This window comes from Danio aesculapii, chromosome 23 (assembly GCF_903798145.1).
Source record: "Danio aesculapii chromosome 23, fDanAes4.1, whole genome shotgun sequence".
Classification (NCBI taxonomy): domain Eukaryota; kingdom Metazoa; phylum Chordata; class Actinopteri; order Cypriniformes; family Danionidae; genus Danio; species Danio aesculapii.
The window spans coordinates 47,141,745-47,150,480 of record NC_079457.1 but is presented as its reverse complement, the minus strand read 5'-3'; the positions used below and the strand labels follow the sequence as shown (position 1 = coordinate 47,150,480).

The window sequence follows — 8,736 nt, the reverse complement described above, 5'->3', positions numbered from 1 at the left end:
ACACTAACCCTAACCCCAACCTAACAGTCTACTTATAATCTAATAAGAATTAGTTGGCATGTAGATGCAATATAACTTCAACAAACGGATCATCAGAGTAAAGTGTGACCAGATATTTTAAAGAATATGAATACTACAGAAGTCAATGGTTTTGGAACCAAGTTGAAGGGTGAGGAAATGATGCAACCCAGGCTCATTCTGAAAACATAGTCTCGTGGGCATTTCTGGAGACCACGAAATACGTCCCGGGAGGTATGTATTTTTGCAGTTTTTGTTTTCGCGAATCCGCGAGAGGCCGCTGTGTGCGCTTTTTCATATCTCGAATGTCTCTCGCGAGCGCCGTTCGCGTCTGCGCTGTTCTCGTGTAAACCCACCAGAGGCCGCTGTCGGCCGACCGTTCGTCTGAGTGACTGAATGACTGACTGGATGACCAGCCAATCGACTGACCCACCCTCATCCTTCGCTGAACCCAACCAATTTTACCGATTGACCCACCTACCCACTTACTTCCCTGAACCCAACTGACAATTTTACAAAAGCCGTTCAGAAAAAAGAAAAGACTTCATTAGATTTTTACCACGGATTTTTCCGCCGCATTCTCAACCCTGTTTATTCACGCGCTCATTTTATTTTTTTGGATTCTGTTTTCGTCTTACCTGATTTCTGGAAGCGCTCTTCCACGGACTCGAAACTGGTCGCAGTCGTCGTGGTCAACTCCTCTTTGAGTCTCAAGTCCACCGACGTACACGACGAGCTAACTGGACAAACTGGTTGCAGCGGGAAAGCCCTCCACACGGAGGTAAGCAGTCAGCCGGTAAGCGCCAAGAGGAACGGCGTCACACTGAAACAAAGTACAGCCATACGAATCTCCCGGGACGTATTTCGCGATCTCCAGAAACGTCCGCGGGACTATGTTTTCAGAATGAGCCTGTGTTGCATCATTTCCTCACCCTTCAACATGGTTCCAAAACCATTGACTTCTGTAGTATTCATATTCTTTAAAATATCTGGTCACACTTTACTCTGATGATCCGTTTGTTGAAGTTATATTGCATCTACACGCCAACTAATCCCTTTAAACAAGCACAACAATATGCTTTAAGAAGATTTTACATTAATTTCCTATTAGAACATCTTTATTTAATCATAGAAACCTATTTTTAATCGATTTACAGCTACATTAGCTACATATTTCCCACGTAGAGTGTGCCAGACCTCAGTCAGTGACCCGAATCCCCCATAGGCTCAAAGAGCTTTGCCCCCATGTGCCCGGTGCGGGTGTGTCCATGTGCTTATGGCACTTTTACAAGGACATTTATTATTATTTATCCTGCATTGTATCTTTTGTCATGAATAAGGTCATAAATCAGTGAGGTGCATGCGTAAACCTGAAGTGTGATGGAAACACTTCAGTCTCAGGAAGCAGGAATGACCGTTGGACTCGACCGAGGGACTTTCCTCAAGAGTGTAAGTGTGTGCAACAATTATCAGAACAATGCCCATGTTTTACACCACCGCAATGTTTTGTGTTTTACACACCGGTTTCCTCTGGTGACGTTAGCGTGTTCATGCGAGGTAAAGTTTCTTCTCTTCTGTTGACTGAAGGTCAACCGAGTGTCTGGTTCCTAGTTACACCCTGAGTCTGTTAGTGTGTGTCTGTTTTCAAAGCTTCAGCTCCTGACTGAGCGTTGAGCAGAAATCCCATCTCTACATCTATCTCAGATCTATTTCGGTGTCCGTAGCCTCTTTAAAGTGACCCAATTGTGTGTACGTGTGTGTGTATAGAGGAGAACGGTTCGCCCTTGGCTCTTTTCTGGATTTTTTAACCCTTCTGATTCTTTCCGACTTACTTTGTCTCATTTTTATTTGTGTTCCAGTCGTTTTGTAGAATTAGCGTTGCCTGCAGCGTTGACTGTGATCCAGTTAGCGCTTCAAGTGACTGTGTGTGGGAGTCTTGTGATGTGATGGTGATCAGGAGGAAGATCAGCAGATATATATGCGCTCTCTCTCTCTCCATCTCTCTCCCCCCTCTCTCTCTCTCTCTCTCTGATATCATAGAGGTGTGGACACTGTAGACGCTCAGCCTGACAGTCAGATTCAGTCTCTCAGAGCTCTGTGTGTGTATGTGTGTGTGTGTTTGTGAGTGTCAGACAGACAGCAAGCAAAACTGCTTGAGCCCATGGACATGGAATTAAACTTACGAAGGATATTACTCTCAAGAAAACTGTGTGGATCAGCGCAAAGGGCAGGAAATATTGGCAGAGCGGTTTGAAAGGTGAGTTTATGACTCTTAGTTCACAACGGTACTAACATTTTATATAGATTCAATACTTAGAGTGACAGCAGAATGATGTAATGATGGTTGTGGAAGGCGATGAGAGATCCTTAAGAGAGATTCACTTTCAGTGGTTGTCAGGTTCTTGATCAGGGGTGCGTTTGACCGTTAGCCAACTAAGCTCGCAAGTTCTGTCATTACAAACATAGTTCGTTTATTTGCCGTTTCCCAAATCCATCGTTTCAACGAACATTCGCAAACTGCGTCGCAAACTTGTGCACTTGCAACTACACCTCTGGAGCTGTAGTTAGAAACAGTTCCTGGCTGTGTTCTATTCCCACTTATCCTCCCTATGCACTATTCATTTAGAACATTCTGACATTTAAACCTGGAATGATTTTTAAAATAAAGCATTAAGGTCATCTCTCTCAGGTGGAATTTGCTTTCAAACTATTTTTACAGTTCAGTTTTAGGGATCTTCTTGTTTACAATTGTGCTCTCTTCACAGTGCACTTTGAAAACATCTATGTCACTTTGAACACAGCCTCACGACGAAAGCTATAGGTGATTATTAATACATGACCTGTTATTTAAAAGCGGAATTTATGTTACGTCTCCAAAGCTTGTGAAAACAAAAACATAGCATACGTTAATGCTGTTAATTTATAGTGGGTTATTTATTAAATATCTGTACTGTACATGACTGTACGGGCCTGTTGGTTCTGCAGTTCTGCATATCCTACTTAATAACAACAATAATAATAATAATAAAAATAATAATAATTATTATCATCATCATCGTTAATATTATTAAAGTAGGTTTTTTTTATTTGCTAATAAATAATAAATATAAATTTTCATTTTTTTATTAAAATAAATAGCCTAATTATTTGTATATTAAATATCTGTACTGTACATGACTGTATGGGCCTGTTGGTTCTGCATATCCTACTTAATAACAATAATAATAATAATAATAAAAATAATAATAATAATAATAATCATCATCATCGTTAATATTATTAACATTATTAAAGTAGGTTTTTTATTTGCTAATAAATAATAAATATAAAATTTCTTTTTTTAATTTAAATAAATACCCTAATTATTTATATGATTTATATATGGTATTAGAATACGTGCTAGCTTTTGTAGTGATTTAATGTTAATATAGAATATGTAACATTCTCAATAATATCTGTAAAGGAAACACAGGCTCTATATGTGCCATTTACATATATTTCAGTTAATATGGAAATCGACTGCATGTTTTTACCTAATATCGGATTTTATTTTAAATGCGTGCGTGTGTAAAACAATATAATTTGCACAAAGAAATGATGGGGTTCTTCTCTAAAGAAGTAGTTCCTCCACTCAGTTTAGAGCATCTTTATGGGCGTTTTACGTTATAACTAACGTAGTTCAAACGATGGATCTGCGACAGAGAAACTGTGGATTTTGGGAAACACTCGTCACTACATCGTTCTTTTCCTAAACGATGCATCGTACTATGATAGTTCAGCCGCGAGTTACGTTGTTGTTTGGGAAACGCACTGCAGATCTTGTTGGGTTGTTATGTGTAGTTGTAAGAGTATTAATGTGTTTATAGTGATGTCGAATGATATTATACTGGCATCATGGTGTTACTAAGCTTCACGGTGCAAGTTAGAAAGCTTTTATTTCATGAAACTATCAACTATAATCAAGGATATCTGTAATACGCTTAGTGGAGATTATATTTAACACGAAAATAAATCTTATTGTCTGACAATCAAATTGTTCTTGTTGATGTTTAACGTGTTTATTACTTACGTAGTAACATGTTATGAGTTTTGTATAATGAATCTCCTCACACAAGCATTGGTAGCATTTGTATAATAGTGTTGACCAGTGTTTGAATGCGTCTGATTCATCGGTTGCTGTATTGTCAAACCTGTAATGTTTTTGAGATTTTCACACACACCCACACACACTTTACGTTAGTCAGAGGAACAGCATTTCCACCTCCTGTTGACCAGTCACCATCTGACCATCTGAGGCCAAACAGCACTTCCTCCATCACACACACAAACACACACACACTTGTACAGCTACCTTTACGAGGACTTCCCATAGATGTAACGATTTTTATACTGCACAAACTGTATATTTTTCCCCTAAACTCAACCCACACAGCAAACAACCTACATTTTCAAAATACTCAGTGTTATTTATGAGCCGTTTTCCTCATGGTATCGCTATATATGTGGGAACCATTGGTCTCCACAACATTAGGAATAGAAGGTACCAACACAATCTCACGGCAATTCGTAACTTTTTTTTTTAGTGGCTAATTCGTATGAATTCGTACGATCTAATTCGTACAATTTAGTACGATTTGCTCATCCTCCAATGACGGTTGGGTTTAGGGGCGGGGTTAGCTGCCACGCCTCCTTTTTAAAATCGTACCATTTCGTACGACTGAACTCGTACGAATTCGTACGAATTAGCCAAATTAGCCGAATTAACTGTCAAAACGTAAAACACTTACGTTTTCTCGTGAGATCAGGCTGAAGGTACACACACGGGTTTGAAATGGAGTGATATGACAGACGTGACATTAAAGCAGTTCAGTATTTTATACAGTTGACTGTACACGGTAGACATTCTCCAGGATGTTGTGACTGGCCAATCAGAATCAGTGTATCGATTTATTTAGTGATATTTGTAGGATCTGATTTATTTAATAATGCTTCATATGCTGCAGAGGATGAAGGTTAAGGACAGGGGATTTCATTTTTGATCAAAGCAATATTAATCCATATACATGGCAGTGAAGAGGAAAACCGCACTACATTTTGCACTACATCAACGTAATCCCTGTAATGAAACACTCAATGCATTAAACTCTCTTTCACGGGTTTACATAACGTTGAACACACTTTTATCTCGCTTTACTGTTTGCATATTTCTCATTTCATTGATGCAAATACTGTATGTGAAGGTTATATTGCTTTTATTTTCACACATTAGAATGTGTCCTGTTTATTTGCAATAATTGTGCGCAAACAGTGATAACTAGAATTCATTTAGAGCAGAGTGAACCGAAAACCCCACTAAAATATCATTCAGCGTAATCCTGAGTTTCATCCAGTCCAATTGTGTTGGGACAACAAGAAGGAATTAAGTTAACTTAACAGTGTTCACAAATTGAAGCGGATTTAACATTAACAATTTAGCTGCCTCAAAAACACTCAAGAATAGTGTTACCGTAGCTCATTTTAAGTGACGTTTATTTATCAACTAATTTCGAGAGGATCACGTGCTTATGATGGACCACAGCTGGTCCTGCATTAGCCAATTCATGATTCACCAATCAGATGATTCCTAAGCCCCTATAAATACCCTAAGTTTCATACCACAGCCATCTTCGTTTTGAAGAATCCCCCCTTCCACCCCTACTCCTCCTTTATTCCTAGATGGGTGACACGGTGACCCAGTGGTTAGCACTGGTGATGGTGAAATGAAGCTTTCTGAACCAGTGAAGCGCTCGACTCAATTGTATTGGGAAAAAGTTCGTTACTCGAAGCTTTCTAAATCAGCGCTCGTTGAGGACCTCTTCTGGTTAAAGTGTGGAAAGCACTGTGTTGCAATAATATCAAATGTTCACAACTGACCAACTCATTCATGTAGTAATACAACAACAGTAATATAATCAAATAACTCAATTACTGTCGTTTTTACACATAAGGTTATTACATTACACCACCGATGACTAGTAAAATCCAAGTTATTTATTAGTATTTCCATTTATCGTACTCCAGCTAGTCATTCACCCACCCACTCGGGATCGAACCAGCGATTCCTGCATGGGAGGCGAATGCTCTAAGGAGGAGGATATGTGAGTGAGGCTTTCGGGCTGCACTTGCCAGCTGGTCTCTGTTAACCACTATACTACGATATGCAGTGGTTTTCTTTGAAGATAGATGTAAAAAACACGCTAATACACTTTAGTATGGCTCAAAACCTTTTTACTATATATTACTGTTGTATTTTAGTTTAATTGCTGGTGTGTGAGACCCGGTGCAGTGCTTTGAAACAGTAGAAATGTATATAATCGACGCCTAATCTCTCGCTATACACTTTACTAACCCATGAGGGTGTTTAAACCTTTGAATCAAAATTCGAAGCAGTCCCGTGGGTATAGGCGAAAGTGAAGCTTCGGACGTCACTGATCACGTGATGATGGCTAAACGAATCAAGCTCCGGTACACTGCTTCACTGCGAGATGTATCGTTTTTGATACATGCTTCGAAGCCTCGGCGCACAACATCACATCACTAGTTAGCACTGTTGCCTCACAGCAAGAGCATCACTGGTTCTAGTCCTCACCAAGTCAGCCGACGTTTCTGTGCGGAGTTTATATTTTCCCCCGGTTTCCTCCCACCGTCCAAAAACATGCAACTTAAATTAACTGACTAATCCAAATCTGCACTATAGACATGCTCCCAGTAAGTAGTTATCTCTTAACAGCAATCACTATCTGTTCAGTAGCTACTACAGCAGGGGAGTTCTCCAGATCTACCTGAGCTCAAACTCCCCTCTCGCCTTGTAAACGGAAGGGAGCCATCTTATGAGCTCAGGGCTCTCTCCCGGGACAGCATGCCAAACACGCTTTATAATCAATCATCAGCTAAGTGTGAACTCTTGAAATAAGTTGTAACAGCAAACGTCAAACTGAAAAACTTTTGAAGAGTCTCAATTTCTACTCTCCCACTATCCTTCAAACCACTACAGAAAAATGTTTATGACCATGTGAAATATGTTGTGTCCCACTTTATATTAAGTGTCCTTAACTACTCTGTACTTGCATCAAAAAATAAATACAATGTACTGACTGTGTTCATAATGTATTTGAGAACACTTGTGGTGCTCTTGAGTTGGGATAGGGGTAGGGTTATGGACAGGTTTGGTGGTATGGGTAGGTTTAAGGGTGGGTTAAGGTGTAAGGGATGGTCAACAGTGTATTTACAAATGTAGTTACAGAATTAATCACAGATGTAATTACATACAGGTGTTTAATAAAGCGTAAGTACACAGTAAATACATGTATTTACACAATAAGTACATTGCAACAAATTAATTTAGTGTAAGTACATATTAGTTAAGGACACTTAATATAAAGTGGGACCTTATTTGGTTTGTTTTATAATTACACTTGATTAAAACAGTCTGCAGAAACACTTTGATTGACATTCTCTCTTTGCACGTGTCATCAGAGTGGGAAAGCTCCGCCTATTTGTGACAATCTCTCCCTCATTAGCATAAACAGCCCTGAGTGAGAAGCAGCCATCCGTCATTAGAGTTTTGAATCTGCCACTATGCTGACACACAGGCATTTGTAGCTCCGCCTTCTAATGAAAAGCCTAAATGGGTCAGATTCAGAGTGTTATAAAACATTATTTGTATGGTAGTTTGAGCTAAAACTTCATACACACACACACACACACACACACACACACACACTGTAGAGTCATCAGAGGCTTTATTTACATCTTGTAAAAGGGGCTATAATAGGTGTCCTTTAACACAGCCACTCTGCATGCGTTTAATATACTTCATGCACTGAACACTGAAACATGGGACACGAGGAAACAGTCACTCAGACATGAACGCACACTCTTGAGTGCAGACATGCAAAGATTAAAAAAGACAGATGCAAATACTGCTGAAATCTTCCGTACCAGGATGTATCAGTGAAAATTTGCTTTAGATTTGCATCTGCTGCTGAGTGGAGTTTGAGCATAATCAAGCATGCAAACTTACAACAAGAGGAACCTGTATTTGCTCATACAGAGTCAGAGTGTTTACTCACTTTCTCACTGTCTTTGAGAAAGAGAAAGGGCGGCATTTATGAAGCGTTACTGCCAAAAATACATGGTTAGGCTCAAAAATCATTAGAATATTAATCCTACCCTGATATAACCATGACCCCAATAACAGGGAAAAACAACTAGATGTTTTTTTCTTCTTGAGGTTTGGCTGACTTTTTCTAAAATGACCCCAACGGTAGAAAAGAAAATCCTTTTCTATGTTCAAGAAAATGTACTGTGCACATTTAGGTACAATGATCATCCTTTGGGTCAATTTTGACCCACCAGTTATGAATCCATTTTTACACCACAAAAATATACTTGCACTTCTAATTGCGCATGCTAAAGGCTGATTTATACTTCTGTGTCAAGCGCACGCGTATGCTCCGGCGCAGCAACCTGCAACCTGCAGCCCTCGCCATAACCACCTTGCAAAAAATGTAACTACATGACGCAACGATGCGTGGCGCAAGCTCTGTGATTGATCGGCTTGGTAGTGCTGATGAGTGTGACTCGGGACCGAGAGCCATGCGAACCTGTTAGATCGAGTGTTTACAAGTGTCGACTCCCGTGAAGGAGCTCCAGATGGAAACTTTTGTTTTGTGTTTA

General features: G+C 39.6%; 1 protein-coding gene across 1 annotated transcript in view; it reads left to right on the top strand.

Annotated features, from left to right (window-relative positions):
* The first annotated feature begins 2,190 nt into the window (after positions 1 to 2,190).
* The window catches only part of LOC130217057 (pleckstrin homology domain-containing family G member 1), a 90,697-nt gene continuing 84,151 nt past the window's right edge, over positions 2,191 to 8,736 (top strand). Inside the window, exon 1 of the mRNA XM_056449059.1 lies at positions 2,191 to 2,275. The gene's annotated coding sequence lies outside the window, so the exon portion shown is untranslated. The remainder of the gene's footprint in view (positions 2,276 to 8,736) is intronic.